Below are 21,912 nucleotides of genomic sequence, written 5' to 3'. Positions count from 1 at the left end.
CATATCATATGGAGTCATTGTAGAGGTGTCATTCATTTTTGGCAATTCTTTTAGACCAGGGCTTGACAAATCCCAGTCACCAGGTCACCATGGCAACCAAATTTTCAGACCTTGTGACTGGAGTTTGCAAGGTACATTGAATTCCTGTGGGACACATCCCTTGCCAGCGCTTGGATGCTGTTTCTGCTCCCAGCACCTGATAAGCAGAAGCAGCTGATACCTGGTGAAGGGACTGCCTGGTCTCTTCCACTAGCACCAGCGGCAAAGTTGTGGCAGGCAGGACTTGGCTTTGGGTGTGGGTTTACAGTAACCCATCAACCCTGGTAGACTTAATACAGCGGCAGTGTGAGGCTCTGGCTGCGAGCTGAACTTGGCTTGTGAACCAGGAGCCAATAGGAGGCAGACACAATGGACTAATCACAGCTCACCATGTCATAGCCCCGCCCACTTGCAGCATCTTGTATTAGATGCCATTGAGCTGCAAAGAGCAATGTGGCAGCAGAGGGGGAGTAGACAAGACCTCCCGAAAAAGAGAGAAGTGTTCCAGTGGCCACGGAAAAGGCCAGAAGCTGCCGTGAACAAGAGAGAAGACAGGAGGCACTGGCCGAAAGAAGAAGGCCATGCTACTGGCCACGATGGGCCAGCGGCAGAAGAATGCAGCTATAGACCAGAGAGGACTGTCAGAGTGGAGAGTGCAAGAGCTAACAAAGCTCCCCCCACAGCCTATTCCACAACAGCAGGTAGGCCCTCTGTGAGGTCTACTATTAATCCCTCCCTAAACCACAAGGATTGTCAGGCAACTAGGCCTATGGAGTTAATCAGACAATAGGCCTGTGTGCATATAGGTGGGCACAAGGCCTGGGCTGCAAAGGGGGCATTAGGCCCAATATAAGGTAACTGCCCCCCAAAATAGGTGAGAGTGACCTGGATGTTAGGCCCAGGTCACTAAAAGACAAATAATTTGGCCACCCCAAGCATGTGTGGTTTGGGATGAAGGTCTGGCTCCTATATTTTTAGACTGGCTAGAAGCATAAGAAAAATTTGTCGAGCACTGTTTTGGACCTGACCAAATGTCAAAATTTTGTGATGACTCATCTGCATCACGAGTGGTTCTCTTAGAAAAGTTTTTTCCTGGCTGCCGCAGTTGCTAGAGACACTGAAGGAGGAGACATCATTGTGTTTCATGCTGTTTGAGATGACAACTTGCATGCATAGAGATCTTTGGATCTCTTAAGATCTGTGTCCATTGGAAAGAAAGACACAATGCACGACTTAGACCTAGGATCAAGCATGGTCACCAAGATGTAGTGATCCGATTTCAAGATGCTGACAACCCTTGGATACAGGCAAAGTGAATAAAGGAATTGATTTACAAGTCATAGAAACTTAGCAGAATTGCTTTGTTTCATCTCTTCCTTCTGTTTCTGTCACAAGCCGTTGCACTACTAATGCTGTGCAAAGCAATTGCCGGGCAAGCATTCACTGAGAACTACACCTGCCTCCTGTCCATCATTCTGGATTGATCCAATGCTTGTGATAGCGTTTCATGTGTTTCTGGTACTGGCATTGTCTCCTGTAATCCAGTCGATTATACAGCCTGTCTTGTATACCTGCCATTTGTGTCATCTGGGCTGCATGGTTTGCATATCATCTACTTGCCATTTATGTAATTTAGGTGGCATGGTCAACACTCCAGCATCCTCAGTACGCAAGCCAGCATATTCATGCTTGTGTCAACCCGGTGGCACAAGCTGCTCTCCAGAATCAGCTGCTTGTGTCAACCCAGTGGCACAGGCCACACTTCAGCATCCTCAGTTCACAGGTCAGTGTACTCATGCTTGTGTCAACCTAGTGGCACAGGCCACACACTAACACCAATGACTCGTGTCAACTTGGAGGCACAGGTCGCAATCCAGTGTGTTTTCTACAGTCTTTTGTTATAGCAGCCAGCCAAGGCACTTCCAGCACTCAAGGCTGCTACCAGAACAAAGGCCACATCTCATCTTCAGGCCCACAGGCCACAGTCAGCCAAGGCACTGCCAGATCTCATGGCTGCTATCGACCCAAAGGCCACATCTCATCTTCTGGCCCACAGGTCACAGCCAGAAAAGGCACTTCCAACCCTCAAGGCTGCTACCAGCCAAGAGGTTGCATCTCATCTTCAGGACTACAGGCCACAGTATACCAAGGCACTTTCAGCTGTCAAGGCTGCTATTGGCCCAAAGGCGGCAACACATCCTACAAGCTCACAGGCTTCAGCCACTCTTTCCTTTATAGCTGTTTATGCTGCTACATGGCCACATCTAGCCAAGATATACCCGCCCTCAAGGCGGTTGCAGGACTTTCTTATTTACATATACCCACCTTCCTTAACAGTTTCTCAATCTGGTTTCCCAAAAATCTAATGAGGGGAATCACCTCACTCAAACTGGCAGTGTCTAAGCTCACCTCTCAGGTGACTATTTCAAAGGTTTTTAGCACCTTCCACAACACAGAAAGTATTCTCCACTGTGTTGTAGTAAGGTACATTCTCCCTATGTCATGGCTTGTTGTGAAGCTTTAGATGGATTTTTGCTGTTTCTCCTTCCTCTGAAGCATATAAAGGGTGGAATTCCACCTTGTTACTGCCTATTGCTTCTGCTGGTGACAGTGCAAATTGAACTGTTCTTCTGTACCATCAAAATGATTGTGTGAGCAAAATATAGGACATGTTCTAAATAGAGATGAGTGGGTCTGGATTTCTGAGAACCATACCCACCCGAACATAGGGGATCCAAATAGGAACCAAATTTGGCTCAGGGTTTCCCGCCTAACTCAGAACCCAAAATGAGTCATATTGTCATCAACCCGTGGTCAGATTCTTGCAGGTTTTGAATTGTATAAAGGTCCCGGTGATCAGTGCCATTTTCACGCTGCCCTTCTAGGGTTCAGTAAGTGTTGTGTGTCACTAGTTGTTCAAGGGTGCAGTGTTGTCAGGCTGATGCTGCAGTACATAAAGTGGGGGTGTGCTGCTATGTCACTCACTGATGTCCTTCAATCAAGAGGCAGGGGCTGCAGTACATAAAGGGCTGCTGCTGTGTTTTCCATAAAGGGGCTTGGAGTGCAGTACATAAAGGGGTGCTGCTCGGTTGTCCTGTTCATCAAGGTATAAGGGCTGCAGTTCATAAGGGGGTGTTGTGTCATTCATGTATGCTCTGTCAATCCAGTGGTGCTCTTCCCCAGTGTGTAAAAAATTAAAGTTAAAATATAAATCTTTTTTTTGTGTGCTAGCCAGGATGTTACTAGTTAGAAACTGTTTACACTATTATTTTTTCAGTGACACTGCCTGCCAAACCACAGTATATCATCCACATATTTGTTACTCTGTGGGTGGTCTGTCAGCACTCTGCTGCTCCACAGGGGTGCTTTGTTGTCCATAAAGGGGTGCTGTGTTGATCATCAATTGGCTGCTGCCTCATCAAGGGGTTCTTTTTCCCAGTGTAAAAGTGAAATATAAAATTAGCATTCCTCAAAAAATAAATTAAAGATATTTTTTCTTTTTTTGTGTGTGTGTGCTAGCAACTTAGCTGAGCTGTTATGGTTTAGTGACACTGCCAGCTAGACCACAGCTTATCATCCATGTATTGTGACACTATAAGTCATAGCGTAGTGTGTTGTTCTTATTCATAAAAAATATTGTGACACTGTAGGTGGTAGTGCAGTATCCAACTTTTCACTTCTTTCCTTAATCATGAATAAATGATTAGTATAAATGTAGACTAAAAAAAACCACACAAAGTGCTAAATAACATGTGTGATATATAAAGCATAATGACATCACTGTAAGTGGCAGTGCAGTGTGTTATTTTTTTCTTATTCATAAAAAATCTGGTGACACTGTAAGTGGTAGTGCAGTGTGTTATTCTTTTCATTTTAATAAAAAATATTATGACATTGTAAGTGGAAGTGCAGTGTTTTACTCTTAAAAAATCTTGTGATTTTGTAAGTGGTAGTGCAGTATTTTACACTGTAAGTGATAGCACAATGTGTTATTCTTTTCTTATTCATTAAAATATTGTGACACTGTAGGTCATTGATACAAATTGACATGTGTGCTGTAACCCACTTAATTTGTGTTTGGTGATATGGACAAAGATCAGTTGAGAGGAAAGCAGGAACCACTTACTAGGGCTGGTGCTGCTGCCAGTGCCACCAGTCATGATGATACTAGTTTGTCTACATCATCTACTAAAGCCAATGCCCTAGGGCATACAGGGCTTAAGTCAGGACATCTAAAAAGCAAAGAAACAATCATTTACATGGGTAAATAAAAAAACATCAAAGGGAAAGTTAGTTACAGAGAGACATAAAATTGGCAATAAGCCTTTCACCACACAAAGTGGCAAGGAAAGGCTAAGGCCTTGGCCTTTATTTAGGACTGGTGGTTCTGCCTCTTATGATGATTTAAGCCCTTCTCCCTGTAGATGTTTAAAAAAATTGCCCAACTTACAGGAACCAACTGTGCACTCAGAAATTTCACAAATCCATAAGGAGGGTCTAAGTGTGTCAGTGGGTGCCATGTGTGAGCCTGACCTTACCAAAACTGTTCTCAAAGAGAAACCTCCATCCACATCTTGTGCATCCTCTGAAAATGTGGGAATGAGAAGCACAAGTAAACATGCTGATATAGAAATTGAAGATGCTTCTATGGATGTGCACGAGGATGAGGAGGAAATTTGTGTAGCAGATGCTAATGAGGATGTGGATAATGAGGATGCTTGTCGTAAGGATGTTGTTGATGAGGATGTTGTTTGTTTAAATCAAGCCCCAGTGGAAACAATTGTTGCCCATGATAAGGAAAAGCCAATTGTCATGCCTGGGCATAAACAAAATCCACTTCTTATGTGTGGAGTAATTTCTACCCAAATCTGGACAACAATTTTCAAGCCATCTATACCTGTTGTCATGCCAGATTAAGTAGAGGTAGTGACCCTAACCATTTATGAACCTCCTCCCTGTTACAGTACATCCATCAAAAGTGTTTGCAAAATTTAGAAACTTTGGCTAACAAAGTAACAACAAGCAGTCCAGCGTCAGCTAGCTCCCTTCTCTCTGCTAGATCTAAGCACCTGGCATCTTCACCACCAACACCTTTATAAAAAATATCTTCAATCATGGTCGGAAGTAGTCCTGCATCCAATTTTATAAGGCTAACTCAGTCCTCCACTATCCTGGATTCCTTAGAAGAATCCTTGAGCCTGCTGCTGTTGCTGCTGGGAGTGGATCTTCATCCCAGAAGTGGACCAGTAAGACTACTAGTAGTAATTATAAAAAATAATTGACTGTTAAACAATCCTTTGCAAGGGGGAGCACATATGACAGCAGTCACCAATTTACACAGCAGATTACTGATGCCATAACATCTATACTGGTAATAGATGTGCATCTGATTTCCACCATTAGTGCATTTGGTTTTAGACAGTTAATTGAGGTCCTGTATCCCCACTACCAAATCCCATCTAGGGCCCTCATTCATTACGGATTGCTATTGTGATCACCACTGCAATTATGTATGCAGATCTGCTGTTAAAATATGATAATTAATGCATTTGCAGTTATAGCAATGTTCATGGTTCATCTGTGATAGTACATTTTGGCTAGTGTCCTAAAACCTAAGTGGTGGGTTTGGTTTCCTGGCAGTTTTTCAATATGCCAATTTACTAATGCCAAAAACTGCCACAAATTAACAAGAAACCACACTAAAACCAACAAGATACCACACTTTGGACAATAATAGAATATTGATGCACCTTTGATGTTTTAGATAATGCAAATAATAGAAAATAATAGAATAAAATAGAAACCCATGATTTAACCTGTCTCTAGAAATATAAGTAGGCTCAGGCAGACATGAGTGCTGAAATAACAGGTATATTCATTTATTTTGACACAATTGATTAACAGGAATATCATCCAAGTTGTTTATGGATGACTACAGTATATTGCATCTCACCAGACTTGACTGGTATTTAACAATAATAGACAGCTAAACAAAAATATAAATAATGCACATACACATCACACTCACACACCAAACTTAAATAAAAACAAAAACAAGGAAAAACAACTCAAATCAATAATATACACTACAAGAAACAAGACAACATAAAAAACTCACCACAATCACTTTACATCTTTCTACTACTGCTTTCATATTACTTTCTCCTACCCCACTTAGACTCCTCATAAACATACAAAGTCAAAGAGGAAATTGCCCTTTGTCTATTTCTATGAAGCTAAATGTATTGTGCTTTCAGAAAGAAGTATACAAGCACCAATAAATATATAAAATTGAAGAGATTTTAATCCATGGGGGTTGTCCTTGTGTCAAATTCTGTTAAGACTTCAAAACCATATTTTAGTAAAAGCTAGCAATTAGAGAATAAAACCATCATCAATCCAGGAATGGTTCCAATGGTTCTAAACCAAATCAAACCTGATACCATGTTCTGGACTTTAAAACTACCTTTTTACCTCTGTGGTGTCTGTCCCAGCTAGCACTGAGGTCTGCTTCCACTGTGACCACACAACAATCCCTGATGATGCAGAGGTCCACTTGCTTAGCACATTGCTGCCAGCTGGCTGTGAGGTCTGTCTGTACAGTGCCTGACCAGTCCTCTCAGTGTTCTGTTTCTGGGCATGGAGGTGGCTCCTTGCAGCACTCTGCTCACAGTGTGTTTGCTCAGCATGATGGTACACAGGCTGCATGCCAGAGTTCCCTCCAAAAGAACAATATGGGAGCAGCCATGTTGGACTTAGTCATCTGACACTCCTCCACTACTCAGAGTGCTGCTCCCAGACCAGCTGATTGCAGCATCCAATTCCTGGTTACTCCCTACTCCTTGATCCCTATAAAATCCATTTCCTGACTGGCAAAAACTGACAGTACAACATTGCTTCTGCTTAAATTACAGCTCTGTGCTGAGCTCCCAGATACACAAAGTGTGGTAGATGCAAGTCCCCATCTACAGCAGCATTCCAGTCTGAATTTACAAAAGACTTGCTCCTTTCTCCAACACTGGTCCCAATATGATACCTTTAACATTGGTTCTAATATGTACCTTCAACACTGGTCCCAATCTGATACCTACAACATTGGTCCCAATCTGTTACCAACAACATCAGTTCCAATATGATCCTTTATCATTGGTTCTACATTATCAGTCCTTGCAACCTAACCTTAACCCTTCCCACCACAGCCTACCCCTAACCCCCCTAGTGCCTAACCCTAAATCTAACCCTCCCCTTAACCCTACTTACTGTTGGGATGCTGTGGTCGGTATTCTGAGCACCGAGATTGTAACTACATTATTCAGATATTGTTGTGGGTCCCCCAATCATCCAGGCCATCCTTCCTGGACTTGGACAACTGTGGCATGCAGGACATTTATATTTTTTCATTTATTGAAAATATTTTTTTTGAGATCTGCTTTCCCTCTTCTAAAGTGGTAATATGGTTTGAGAGTTGGGAAACATTAGTTTGAATAGCTACAACTTTTTGACTGCATCCTGAATATCTTGTTTAGTCAGATGTGTTTAAGACAAGTGTTTATTTCAGTTATGTTTTGTCTAATAGTAGAACATTATTGAGATATCCAAACTACCAGATTGAGATAGAACATGACAAGATGGTGGGCTGGACATGGAGTCCTGAGATCTGTAGTAAGGATCAGTTCTGGATGTTGATGATAGGAGAAAAGGACCTATGTCTTGTTTGGAGAAAGAATCTCTGAATCTCTTTGTCTATTTATATGTAAATTTATAACCTGCCTATTGTAGGGAAAGGAGATTACAGTTGCATCACAGTAACATTGTTCACCAGAGGCTGCTGACTCTGTACAATAAAATCAGATGGCCATCACTGTATAACTGGTAAAATAGTTGTGAAATGAAGAAATGTTGGTGGTCTGGTGATTGAGATGACAAGTTTTCAGTCCTAGTTGATTATGTACTTGAGTTGCTGTATTATCTATGTTGTAGGCTACTATAATCCCTTAAATAACAGAATCCCCTGATGAAATGATCAGCAGCAGTAACAGTAGTGATATGAGGCAGAAGTCAAAAACCAAACTCTATTGAAAGAGAAAGCACAAAAGTCACTTCTGGAAGGCTGGAGACTGATCCCCTAAGAAGAGTACAGTATGTGAAAGTGTAGTGTATTAGAGGGGGAATGTGACTCATATGCTTTGTGGTTCATAATGAGAAATGTAAGTGGTGTCTATGTACTGTATGTTCTAAATATCTATCTTTTTCTTAGAGCACTTAAAATGGTACAGAGGAATGTAATCCAGCCTGCTGTAGGCTCGCAGATAGTACAGTAGTTGTTGTTGATCAATGTAGTTCACACTAAGAAGCCCAGACAGTCCAAAATCCTGCAATTGTGCCAGGTAAAATGGAAGTGTAAGTGAGACTATGGGGGGATTCACATTCAAGTCTGTCTGTCATGAGAGTATCAAAATTGTGTTTTGGGAACCCTATGAAGCTCAACTTCCATCTAAATGATTATAGTGGTTGCTAATATATTTGCCAGCTACTTATGCGGTTTCTTTACTCAGCTGTCATGAAGCCAATGGCAGGGAAATTTCTGTTAGGTAAAGTCACTGGTGGGAAAGAAGGGTCAGAAATGCTTATCCGCCATTGGTAAGTATTGTGCCGACATGCTACACATTGGCCTCAGTGCATGTATTATGGGTGAACAAGAATTAGTGTGAATTTTACAAAACGCATAGCTTCCCTAAAGGCATACACCATATAATATCTGTCTATTGGATCAGGGTAACACCAATAATTTGGAACTTTGAGGCTCCGATCTAGCATGTCTTCCCTCCTGTATGGCCACGAGACAGCACCCCTTTTTTACTTTTACTATGAAATTGTAAAATAATAAGAAGTTATACAGTAGGTCTAGCCAATGGCCAAAATTGCCTGGTATATGGTGATACGCAAAACAACCATTTCTTATATTGCTTCCATTGTACGGTATTACAGTGAAATTTCATTTTCTTGTATATTTCATACCACGACTTCTAAATTTGTATTTTGATCACTGGGTCTGGAAGAAAATGCAGTGTTTCTTTAAATTTTCTTTTTAGGCTTTTTTAAGGATCTTACACTGGTCAATGGTTTTATTGCCTATATACAGTAAAGTATGTTCTAATTATCTAAATTTATCTCAGGTCACTACATAATATAGCAATTTATACTGGTTAGGAATCACATTGGTCATTTAACCAAAAAACATTACCCTATATTTCAGTATCATGATAATAAGGTACTGTAGAACTGTAAAGTGACATCTATTGCCAAATCTGGTGATACAAAGTGTATTGGTAATGGGGAGAATATTTCACACATTCACTCATGCACTTGTATCATTGCATGAACCATTCATAAAAATATTGTATATTCTAGGGATGGATTTAGGTGTGTGTGGTCCCCAGGGCGACAAACTTGGGGCCTCTACTAATAAATTTACAAAATTAAATACTGCCAATGTTATAAGCAGTACTTTTTAAAAATCGTCATTGTATTAGTATCAATCCTAAATGACAGATTATATAAAGTAATTAAAAAAATCTCAGGTTCAGTTGCAAATTCCAATATATGAATAAATACAGTATCTGCCCTAATTTTTTTGCATTTTAATTTTTTATGCATATAATAATATATTTGACCTACTGTTAAATCAAATGCAAATTAAAAATTAGTATAGAAAAAAATTACTACATTTAATTATGCATATTCAGTTGTGGGAGACATAAACAAGCAAACATTTTATAATATGATGAAAAGGTAGAAAATTGAAAGCTATCCAGTTTGTTTATTTCCCTACAAAATACCACCTGCAGGCTTTACTGTATGTAAAACTAATTATTGGACCCCTACTGCCAACACAATAAGCCAACTGTACATGCCGCCCTACCTTCTGCTACATTTCTGTTAGATAATAAATAGTGCACATTAGCAGTGAAATGTATTTATCTTAAGTGTTTAGTTGGATAATGGTATACTGTTAAATACTGTTGAATATGAACATATTTTAGAGGTAATTAATAAAATTGCAGAGATTTTTTTTACCATTTAAAAACAACACATTTTATAATCAGCTCAGGCACATTTTCCTACCATGTTGAAATGCTTAGCACCTTAGCATCTAGAAGAGAGACAGTTGGCAATGCAATATTTTTTTCATTATTGGAAAACATTTTTTTTCACTCAGAATAAAAATAGCTTTTAACTACTGTATGAAAGTCAGGATGAAAATAATTGTAACCATGTATTACATGCACAGACGTGTGCAGCTTGTAGAATCTACTTAGTAGAGGTTTTTTGTAAATAATTAAGTTTGCATGATACATTGTTACTGTTGGAAAAAAATATAGGCAATACGTAAAAGGTCTCAGGGAGATGATGTAATTACGTGGAATCTTCTGATTGTTAGCTTATTTCATTATTTGCATGCAGCATTCACATTATACATAAAAAATATATAGTCCTTTTGGAATTAGTGTATTAAATATTTAATCACTTTGCTGCTAAGGCTTTTCTCACCCCTGTGCTAGCCTATTTGGCATTTTACTTGCTAGTCATATTCCAAAATCCGTATCAGTAATTTTTTATGCAGTATCCAGAGAAATGATGTTTTAATTTTTTTGGTAGACTTTGACTTATTATAAAATACCCTTGTATCTTATATATAAAATATTTTGGTATGTTTGTTTGTTTATTTTTTTTTCATATCTGTATGTCTGTCCGATTATGCATTTAGACACCCTGCATAGATTGAGATGAAAAAATGTGAGGTGGTCCAGTGAAATCCTGGCCAGGTTTTAGGGGTTAGGATCCTGGTTGGACAAAATGTCGGTTTATACTGAGCAGAAATTTCACCCGGGGAGCCTGTTATGAGCCTTTCACTGGATGGATTTGGATGAAAACTTCACAGAGTGGTAAAATTGGATTACATAAGACATACTAGAGGTTTGAGGTCCTGGTCAGATCTATTGTTGCTGTATGCTGGGCAGAACTTTGACCCAGGGATGCTGGCCAGAACTTTTACCTGGGGAGCCTGTTCTGGGCATTCCTCTAGATGGATTTGGATGAAAACTTCACAGATGGGTGGCAATTGTTCTGGGATGCCTAATTGAGTAGTTGGGGTCCTGTTCAAACCTCATGGCAGAGTGCACCGGGAAGAAATTTTACCCAGTGAGCATGTTCTGGGCCTTCCACTGGATGGATTTGGATGAAAACTTCACAGAGGGGTGGTGTTTGTTCTTGGATGCCTAATAGAGTGGTTGGGGTCCCAGTAAACCTCACAGCAGGGTGCACCAGACAGAATTTTGACCAAGAGAGATTGTACTAGGCCTACCACTGGATGAATTTGGATGACATCACATAATTTGGAAGAAAACTTCACAAAGTGGTAACATTGGATCTCAGAATACATACTAGGGGAGTTAGGTCCTGTTAGGTTAGGTTGGACCTCCTGTTGGTGTATGCCTGTTCAGAACTTTGACCCTGGGAGTCTGTTCTGGGCATTCCACTGGATGGATTGGATGAAAATTTCACAGAAAGGTGGCAATTGGTCTGAGGTGCCTAATGGAGTGTTTGGCGTCCTGGTTCTGGGCAGAACTTTGACCCAGGGAGCCTGTTTTTGGCCTTCCACTGGATGGATTTGGACGACATAACATAATAAAACTTATTAACATGAAGATACACTCCTGCACCTATTGAGATGACACCAAAGTGAGTTGGTCCAGTTGGATCCAGGTCAGGTTTTAGGGCAGTAAGGGTCCCAGTCAGACCTCAGATTGATGTATGCTGGGCAGAACTTTGATCCAGGGTGCCTGCTCTAAGCCTTTCACTGGATGGATTTGAATTAAAACTTCACAGAGTAGTAAAATTGGATCCCAGAAGACATATTAGGGGTGGAGGTCCTGGCCATACCTCCCAATTGTGTATGCTGGATAGACCATCAATCCAGGAATGCTGGAAATAATTTTGACCTGGGGAGCCTGTTCTGGGCATTCCACTGGATGGGTTTGGATGGCAATTGATCTGGGAAGCCTAATGGTTGGGATCCTGGTAGATCCTCACAGCAAAGTGTGCTGGGCAGAACTTTGACCCAGGGAGCCTGTTCTGCACCATCCAAAGGATGGATTTGGATGACACCACATAATAAAACTTATTAACTTGAAGATTTAAACCTGGGCAATTTGGGGTTTTTTGAGTAGTTTTTTATATGCTCTCATATGGCAAGTAAAATCTACCCAAAATGGGGAAAATTTAATTTTTATTGATTATGCAAGAAAGTGAACTACAGTAAAAGTGAATGTGTATACTGCATATATTCTACACAGAGGTTTTTTTTTACAAGATTGTGTGCATAGACTACTGTAATTTATTTTAAAAAGCTTGAAAATTATTTAACTTTTGTGATAGTTTTCTCCATCTAAAATTAAATGCAAGCTGGATTCCCCTACTTCAAAAAAGGGTGTCCACATATACAGTATCTAAACTTGATCCACAGTGATATATTTTTCCCACTGCAGGCAATCTCCTCCTGCATTTGACATTATCACACAAACAATGGTGTCATTCAATATCTACTGAATTTCACATTTGAAAACCTAACCATAATTAAGTGAACAGTTTATATTTAAATATGAATCAATATGTTTATAAATTGTTGTATGGTGTACACTATATTTTCATTTCCTTTATTCTCCTTTCTCTTGTGCCAAAGACTATGCCCATCCAGATATGCATCTACAGTATACAGCATCTAATAGCCCTTTCACACAGCATTGCCATGTTGCACCTGGGATTTTGTTCAATGGTCCAACCCGGGTGTGACCTGGCTGAGTCCCCTGTCAGACTGACGGCCTGACCCGGCTTATTGCTGAGTCAATGACATCACTGCCATCACATTCAACAAAGATGTTTTATCATACCCTCTTGACAGAAATCCAAAGATCATCAAGTCTATTTTATCAGAGGCCGTGTTGATGTCATCAACACAGCCTCTGATAAAATTGACTTGATGATCTCTGGATTTCTGTCAAGAGGGTATGATAAAACATCTTTGTTGAAAGCTAAGACTAAGGCTATGCGCCTGCCTCGTGAAATCTTACTTAAGAGGAGTGATCCTGTAGTCACACAGAATCGCTTTCCATGGGTCAATCATTATAATATGCTGAGCCAAAAGATTAATTCGATTTCCAAACAGTATTGGCTGATTGTGCAAAACGATAGTGACCTTAATCTGTCTGACACCACTGTAATGCCGTGCTACTCCCGGGGTAAGAATATACCGGACTGGCTGGTTAAGACCGATATCAGTAAAATTGATAACAGTGGAAAGGATAGATTCTTAAGTTTGAAAAAGGGTTGCTTTAAGTGCCTAAATTGTCTCACTTGGCACATGGCAACCGGTGATTAATTTTACCACCCTCACAGTGGTTTAGGCTATTCTATATGACACAGAGTGACGTGCACAACAAAGTTTGTGGTCTATATGATCACGTGTCTATGCGGTCTTAGCTATATTTGCAAGACGGATAGGACACTACGTGATCGTATGGCACTACATAGGTCGGCGATTCGAGCGGCCATTAGCTCTGGTTCCAGTGACCAACCAGTGGCCCGACATTTTTTGCAAGCTGGTCATAACCTGTCTACCCTGAGGTACATTATCATTGATCATGTCCCGATCCTGGTCCGTGGGGGCAATAGATCAAAGAAGTTGCTGCAATGCGAGTCACAATGGATCCATAGGTTGGGGACATTATACCCAAAGGGATTGAATGACAAATTAGGGCTACACTGTTTTATATAAGTGCCATGAGTGGACACATATTGTACCACCGGGTGATCACGGATGTCTGTCCAGATCTTCCGCTGGACAGATGTTCCAGTTTTGGTGGCACTGATTGTACCTTATATTTTCCTATATTGGAGAGTTCTTGGCACCTGACATATCCGCTAGATCATATTCATATAAAATATACTAATGTAATTGGGCATAGTTCTTGTGCATTAATATCGTTGTATTATGCTGCTAAAGTATGTTATGCAATTGTTGATATGTGCTTTTACTTTAATATTGTTGTTGTCAACACTCCTCCGCAATTTGTGCTTTTGTTTTTAGATATTGTTTGTTGCCTCGGCAACGGGTCGTGCTTGTGACGTAAATCAGTGGCGCCCTAAGGCAGAACCCGGATGCCGCGGCCGTACACGTGGTGTGGTGTGGGGTCTATGTAAGTAGCTGCTTTGACTGTATTTTGTTATCTTGAAAATGATGCATTAAAGGCATCGAAACGTTGAACTCACCAGCGTTTGTGAAGTGTGTTTTTCTTGAAGTGCCGCTGATTCATATGCTGTATCGGGGAAACATTTGTACTTTCCACGGAGGGCACCCAGACTCATATTTCTTCATGGGAGTGCCATCTACTCGTGACTGTTTTATATATATATATATATATATATATATATTTTTTTTTTCTGTTGACAGGCAAGTAAATATATAATTCAGCTACAGTATTTTCTAATAGACAATTTGCACACCAGAAATCATATACATATATATATATATATATATATATATATATATTAATATATATATATATATATATATATATAGACTATATATATATATATATGTATATGTATATATATATATATATATATATATATATATATATTGTGATAGGATCACTGGTAAAGTGGTCTGTGGCAGGTACATTTGTCCCAGATTCCTGTCTTTTGTGTTTTAAACTCCCAGGAGAAAGTTTGCAGAGTAGCAGGCTTGAGTTTCGGCTTTTTGAAAAGCCGGTTTGGGACCTGGGGGTTGTGGGTGAGAGGAGAGGGAGGGCTCCACCCACAGCCACTCCAGGTTTTGGTTCTCGCAGCCTGGTAACAGGATTGTTAGTTTTCCACCTGAGAGTGGCCAATATAAGCCTAGTTTGTTTAGGGCTGATGGTCTCACCTGGGAGAGCAGGCAGGGAATTTGCTCAGAGACACTTGGAAACCTAACCGTGAGTGTTGTGCTGTGCTTTTGTTGCTGGCGAGGGCATTAGGCCCTGCCAGGTTCTGGTAGTGAGGGAACTACCTGTGAAGTTAGTGCCCCGACATGGCTAGGATTATATTTATGTTTTCTTTATGTTTCTGACATTGTACAATAAAGACTGGTGCCGACCAGCTTGTACTTGCATCCAGACTAGTGTGCTGCTTCCCTGCTGCTGTGTGTGTGTGTAAGGAAGGAGTCCTCTACCCAGGAGAGGGACCCCCTAACCTAACTGTGTCACAATATGGTGGAGAATGTGGGCAACCACACACACTAAAGTTGCAGCAAGAGGAAAACTTTCCATTTAAAAATTAAAGGGACAGACACCAAATTTGTGAGTGTGGAAATAACACTGTGTCCTTGGAGTCCCATAGAGGAGGCTTCAGCCAATGCTCAGAGAGGCAAGGTTGAGCTTCCAACCTACACCCCAGGACAAAATGGAGGACATTATTATGGCCTTGCTCCAAGCTACAGCAGCTCAGCAGGAATCTACCAGAGCTCAGCAGGAGACGAACAAACTTCAGCAGGAATTTACCTGGGCTCAGCAGGAATCCACCAGGATGCAACTGTTGTTCTTGGAGACAGCCCAGAGGCAACAACAGGTCGCCATCGAGGAAACTTGCCAGGCCATAAAAGAGGTGTTACAGCACCTGGTCGCCCGGCCCAGAGATGTTACTACTGGTCCTCCCACCACCACTCACTCCATACGAGCCAGTCACTTCCTCCAAAACATGACTTCGGGCGATGATGTGGAGGCCTATCTCGCCGCATTTGAAAGAGTTATGCCTTCTGTTCAAAATCGAACAGTTAAGAACTTTGGTTTATCACCCCCAAACCGATGGGCTGGTCCAGAGGTTTAACAAGACGTTAAAACACATGCTTAGGAAAGTGGTAGACAAGGATGGTAGGGATTGGGACTACTTATTGCCGTATTTATTGTTGGCCATAAGAGAAGTTCCCCAGTCCTCCACCGGGTTTTCACCCTTCGACTTATTGTGTGGGAGACACCCAAGGGGGTTACTAGACATTGCCAAAGAGACATGGGAGGGGCAGTCTAGTCCTTACAAAATGGTGATTGAGTATGTTTCTCAAATGCAGGAGAGAATTGCTGCGGTAGTGCCGATAGTGAGAGAGCACCTGGAACAGTCTCAACAGGCACAGCAGAGGGTATACAACCGCAATGCTCGGTTACGCAGCTTTGCTCCTGGGGACAGAGTGTTAGTATTGGTTCCCACTGTGGAAAATAAACTTTTGGCTAAATGGCAAGGGCCCTTTGAAATCTTAGAAAGAGTGGGGCAGGTCAATTACAAAGTTTACCAGCCGGGGAAAAGAAAGCCGGAACAGATATACCATATCAATCTGTTAAAGCCCTGGAAAGATAGAACGGTACTGTTGGCCATCCGAGACCCTCCAGTAAGTCCAGGGCCCTTAGTTCCCGAAGTGACAGTGGCAAAAACCCTGTCGGCAATTCAACAAAAAGAGGTCAAGGAGTTTCTGATTAGAAATAGGGTGCTGTTCTCTGACGTACCTGGGAAAACCTCGGTCATTAAACATGACATCATCACTGACCCAGGGGTTAAAGTTAATCTAAAGCCCTATAGGTTACCAGAAGCACAAAGAGAATCGGTGTCGAAAGAAATTAAAAATATGCTAGAGTTAGGGGTTATTGAAGAATCACATAGTGAATGGTCAAGTCCCACTGTGTTGATTCCAAAGCCCGACGGGAGTGTGCGTTTCTGCAATGACTTCCGAAAGTTGAACAGTGTTTCAAAATTCGATGCCTACCCGATGCCAAGAGTGGATGAACTGATTGAGAGACAAGGGATGGCAAGGTATTTAACCACTGTTGACCTAACCAAAGGGTATTGGCAAGTACCGTTAACCGAGAGCGCCAAACAAAAGACAGCTTTTTCAGCGCCAGAGTGCTTGTTTCAGTACAAGATGTTGCCGTTCGGGCTACATGGGGCACCTGCTACCTTCCAAAGAATGATGGACAGGATTCTAAGAGGCCCCATAGACGGTATGCAGCAGCTTATCTGGATGACGTGGTCATTCATAGTCCTGATCGGCAGTCTCACTTACCCAGGGTGCAAGCAGTGTTGGACTCCATCTATAAGGCAGGTTTGACAGCCAACCCAAAAAAGTGTTGTCTAGGCATGGAGGAAGTAAAATATCTGGGATACACCATTGGCAGAGGCCTGATAAAGCCTCAGCTCAATAAAGTTGATGCCATACAAAACTGGCCACGGCCTCTGAATAAGAAGCAGGTGAGAGCCTTCTTGGGAATTACGGGGTACTACAGGAGGTTTATACCCAACTTTGCCACCATGGCAGTCCCACTGACTGACCTGACCAAAGGCAAACAAAAAGTCATGGTAGAATGGAGTCCTGAGGCAGAGAAAGCTTTTCAGGAGTTGAAAGTAGCGTTGTGTTCCCAACCAGTCCTTATGACTCCTAATTTTGAAAGGAAATTCATAGTACAAACCGATGCATCAGAAGTAGGTATAGGAGCAGTCCTGTCCCAGAAAATGGAGGTTGAGGAACACCCTATTTTCTATCTTAGCAGAAAGTTGAATGTACATGAGAGAAACTATGCCACAGTGGAGAAGGAGGCGTTGGCCATAAAGTGGGCATTAGAGGCACTCAGGTACTACTTGGTCAGAAGAAAGTTCAAATTGATCACTGACCATGCCCCTCTGAAGTGGATGTCTGAAAATAAGGACAGTAATGATAGAATTACAAGATGGTTCTTGGCGTTACAAACTTTTAAATTTTCAGTGGAACACAGGCCAGGAAGCCAGCTGGCCAATGGTGATGCGTTGTCACGCGTTCGTTGTTTGGGGGTTTCAGTTGTTCCGCCCCACAGGTCGAAAAAAAGGGGGGGATATGTGATAGGATCACTGGTAAAGTGGTCTGTGGCAGGTACATTTGTCCCAGATTCCTGTCTTTTGTGTTTTAAACCCCCAGGAGAAAGTCTGCAGTGTAGCAGGCTTGAGTTTCGGCATTTTGAAAGCCGGTTTGGGACATGGGGGTTGTGGGTGAGAGGAGAGGGAGGGCTCCACCCATGGCCACTCCAGGTTTTGGTTCTCGCAGCCTGGAAACAGGATTGTTAGTTTTCCACCTGAGAGTGGCCAATATAAGCCTAGTTTGTTTAGGGCTGATGGTCTCACCTGGGAGAGCAGGCAGGGAGTTTGCTCAGAGACACTTGTAAACCTAACCGTGAGTGTTGTGCTGTGCTTTTGTTGCTGGCGAGGGCATTAGGCCCTGCCAGGTTCTGGTAGTGAGGGAACTACCTGTGAAGTTAGTGCTCCAACAGGGCTAGGATTTATATTTATGTTTTCTTTATGTTTCTGACATTGTACAGTAAAGACTGGCGCCGTCCAGCTTGTACTTGCATCCAGACTGGTGTGCTGCTACCCTGCTGCTGTGTGTGTGTGTAAGGAAGGAGTCCTCTACCCAGGAGAGGGACCCCCTAACCTAACTGTGTCACAATATATATATACATATATATATATATATATATATATATATATATATGAATCGGTGAAGATGGTAGGTGAGCAACAGTAGTGCCTACACACTGTATACAATAAAATAGGGGTGTATATAGACCTAGTATATAAAGTGTCTAGTACACATATGCAACAATAAATGAAAAATAAATAATATTCAATACAATTTAGAAACTTAGTTGTAAAAATAGTGATAGTACTAATCCATTAAAAAGTAAAAAAGGCATTTAATTCACATAAAAAGCAGACATATAAATACAATAAAATAAAAAATAGGCCAGGTAGTACAGCATAAATATGATATAAATGATTTAAAAAAAATTTAATACTCCATAAAGGTAAAAAATAAATAGATTGAAAAGGTAAAACATATGCTTATCTTTGATAGGGTGTTCAAACCCAAGTTCATAGAGGTACTGCAAATCACAATGCATTTTGTCAATAATTAGACTTTAACAAGGGGATGTATCTTTCCTGTGAGGTTTCCTAGTTTATATACCCCACTAATTAGGGATAATTTGGCGCTCAAACCAGTTTGTGATGTCATTTCCTGTATTTTTAATTTAGCTTATAATATTAGCATATATAAATAGTAACAATCTAACCTTTATAATATTTAGTCTAAAAGACCACTTGTATAAATTATTAAAAAAATGGAGTGATTTGTAGTATCTCCCTATTATAGGAAATTGGATATTTTTACTTCCGCCAGTACACAGGGTACTTCTGCCCCCTTCATTCCTCAATATCCGGTCTGTATACACCCCTTTTTTATTGTATACAGTGTATAGGCACTACTGTTGCTCACCTACCATCTTCACCGATTCATGTGTTTTATGTGGTAATTAGCCATTACCAACTAACTGTGGTCAGAGCAGACACTGATAACACAATAAGAAAGTGCTAAACACTAAATTTTATATATATATATATATATATATATATATATATATATATATCAAATAAGGAAGCCTTGTTAAAACCAGTCGCAGAGTCCATTCACACTACACATTCACTACTTGGCCATTTGTTCTCTGCTGATGGTAGAAACAAGGCACCAACCTCTCCTTTGAGACTGTTTAGAAATGCTGATCACCTCATAAAAGGAGCGATTTATGCCATAAGATCTTTAATGAAGATAATACTATACCACAGGAAAATGCCCCAACAGAAAACATTGACAATATGTTTTGGGACATTGAAAGACTTATTGTTAAAGAAATAAAGGCATGGTGGGACATAAAAGGCCTGGAGCATTATACTTTGGTTAAAAGAATGCCCAGAGGACTGAGAATCCTTAAAAACCCTACATTCGGTCTGGATAGACCTGCATTTATTAAAGAATGGGATAAGACACTACACCAATGCTCATTAAATCTGATGAAACTCATTATACAGGAAAAAGAGATAATTGTACAGGATTTGGAAAAGGATATTAAGAATAAAGAAAAACAGATGGAAACAAACAAAGAAAAAGAGGACTATAAAATCAATGAAATAGTACTAAATAAAAAACTGGAAAAGATTGAGGAGGAAGTCATGAGAGGTAAAGAAAAGGAAATTTTAAAGGAAAATTTTAAAGGACAAAAAGACTATGATACCAATAGAGTGAAAAATTGGAGTAGATTTGCTACATCTACCAACTTACAGACTCATTCAAAGTATAGCCATCAACAAAGGAATTGTGAAGCACCACCATTTAACAGGAAACTAGTTACAAGAACTAACAACTCTCCTTATTATAAAAGCACCAAAATTAAAAACAGGTTTTCCACCCTCCAACGCTTGGACTCGGGCAGTGACAGCGAGAGTTTTTTATCCCCAAGCATGGAACACACCAAAAGGAATCCGAAAAGAACTATCTTCAGAGAGACAACCAGACTAGCATCTCCATTAAAAAGAAACACAAGAGAAGAAGAGGAAAACGGGGCGGTAGGAGGGAGAAGTCACTAAAGAAGATTTGTCCCAATAAAAATAGAAAAGAAAGGGATCTTCAATTTATCAAAACATGAACTCGCTAATTCAGAAATCTCACTTCTAAATGGAGGCCTAAACTTTGCTCCTACAAACAATGTTAACAAATTTCAGACTTTTGTAGATCTAAATAAGTTTGTAAGAAATATAACATTAAAAAGACAATGCTATTATAAATAATTACAATGAAAATTAATCTAAGTCTGGACTGAAATGTAAGTCCAAATTTTATCCGCTTGAATCAAAAGGAAACTATCTTAATATGTTTTATGAACTATCAAAAAAAGATTTATGTGATACAGATGTTCCATTAACACGCATATACAACTTAAAGAACAAGGAAAAGGAAGCACTAAAAAAGTTACAACAAAACACAGAAATAGTTATAAAATAAGCTGATAAAGGGGGTGACTAGTCATTATGGACAGAACATATTATCTAAAAGAAGCAAGTAGACTTCTAAATTATGAAATATCATACATGAAACTCGCCAAAGACCCATTAGAAGAATATGTGGATGAATTAAGGAAATTATTGGTACTTGGTCTACATAAAGAGGTACTTACAAAGGATGAATTTCCATATTTATTCCAGACTAGTCCTACAACCCCCTTCTTCTATTTCCTACCGAAGATACACAAGTCTCTTAGTGAACCCCCAAGTAGACCCATCATCACGGGGATTGATTCTCTAACATCACATTTATCTAAATACATGGACATTTTTTATATAAATATGTTAAACAAATAGATTCATATATAAAGGATAATACAAATGTATTACAAAAGTTTGAGTTCCTAGAGTGGAAAGAAACATATATGTGGGTTACTATAGATGTACAATCCTTGTATACTTGTATTGAGCACAATAAAGGAGTGGAGGCATGCAGATAGTTTTTAGACGCAGATAGCATGATAAACCCAATGCATAAGGATTTTATATGTGATCTTATGATTTTTATCTTGAACCGCAACTATTTTAAATTTTTAAATCAATTTTATAAACAAATTTGTGGCCTTGCAATGGGGACCACCTTTGCACCCAGTTTTGCCAACTTATTTATGGGGAACTGGGAGAAAAATCACATATATAATAATAATCCTTTTAAATAACATGTAATGTTTTACAAAAGATATATTGATGACATTTTAATTGTATGCAATGGGACAAAAACATGCTTTGAGAGATTTTTTAGCCATATCATGAACAATAGGATGAATTTAAAATTCACCTATAATATCAGTGATCTATCCATTGAATTTCTGGATCTCATTCTTACACATCAAGGGGATAAAATTATTACTAAAAATTTTATAAAGAAAGTCG

Source organism: Taudactylus pleione, unplaced genomic scaffold (genome assembly GCF_031769625.1).
Source record: "Taudactylus pleione unplaced genomic scaffold, aTauple2 ptg000083l, whole genome shotgun sequence".
NCBI classification, from domain to species: Eukaryota; Metazoa; Chordata; class Amphibia; order Anura; family Myobatrachidae; genus Taudactylus; species Taudactylus pleione.
The sequence above is the reverse complement of the archived record's forward strand: the minus strand, read 5'-3'. Positions refer to the sequence as shown.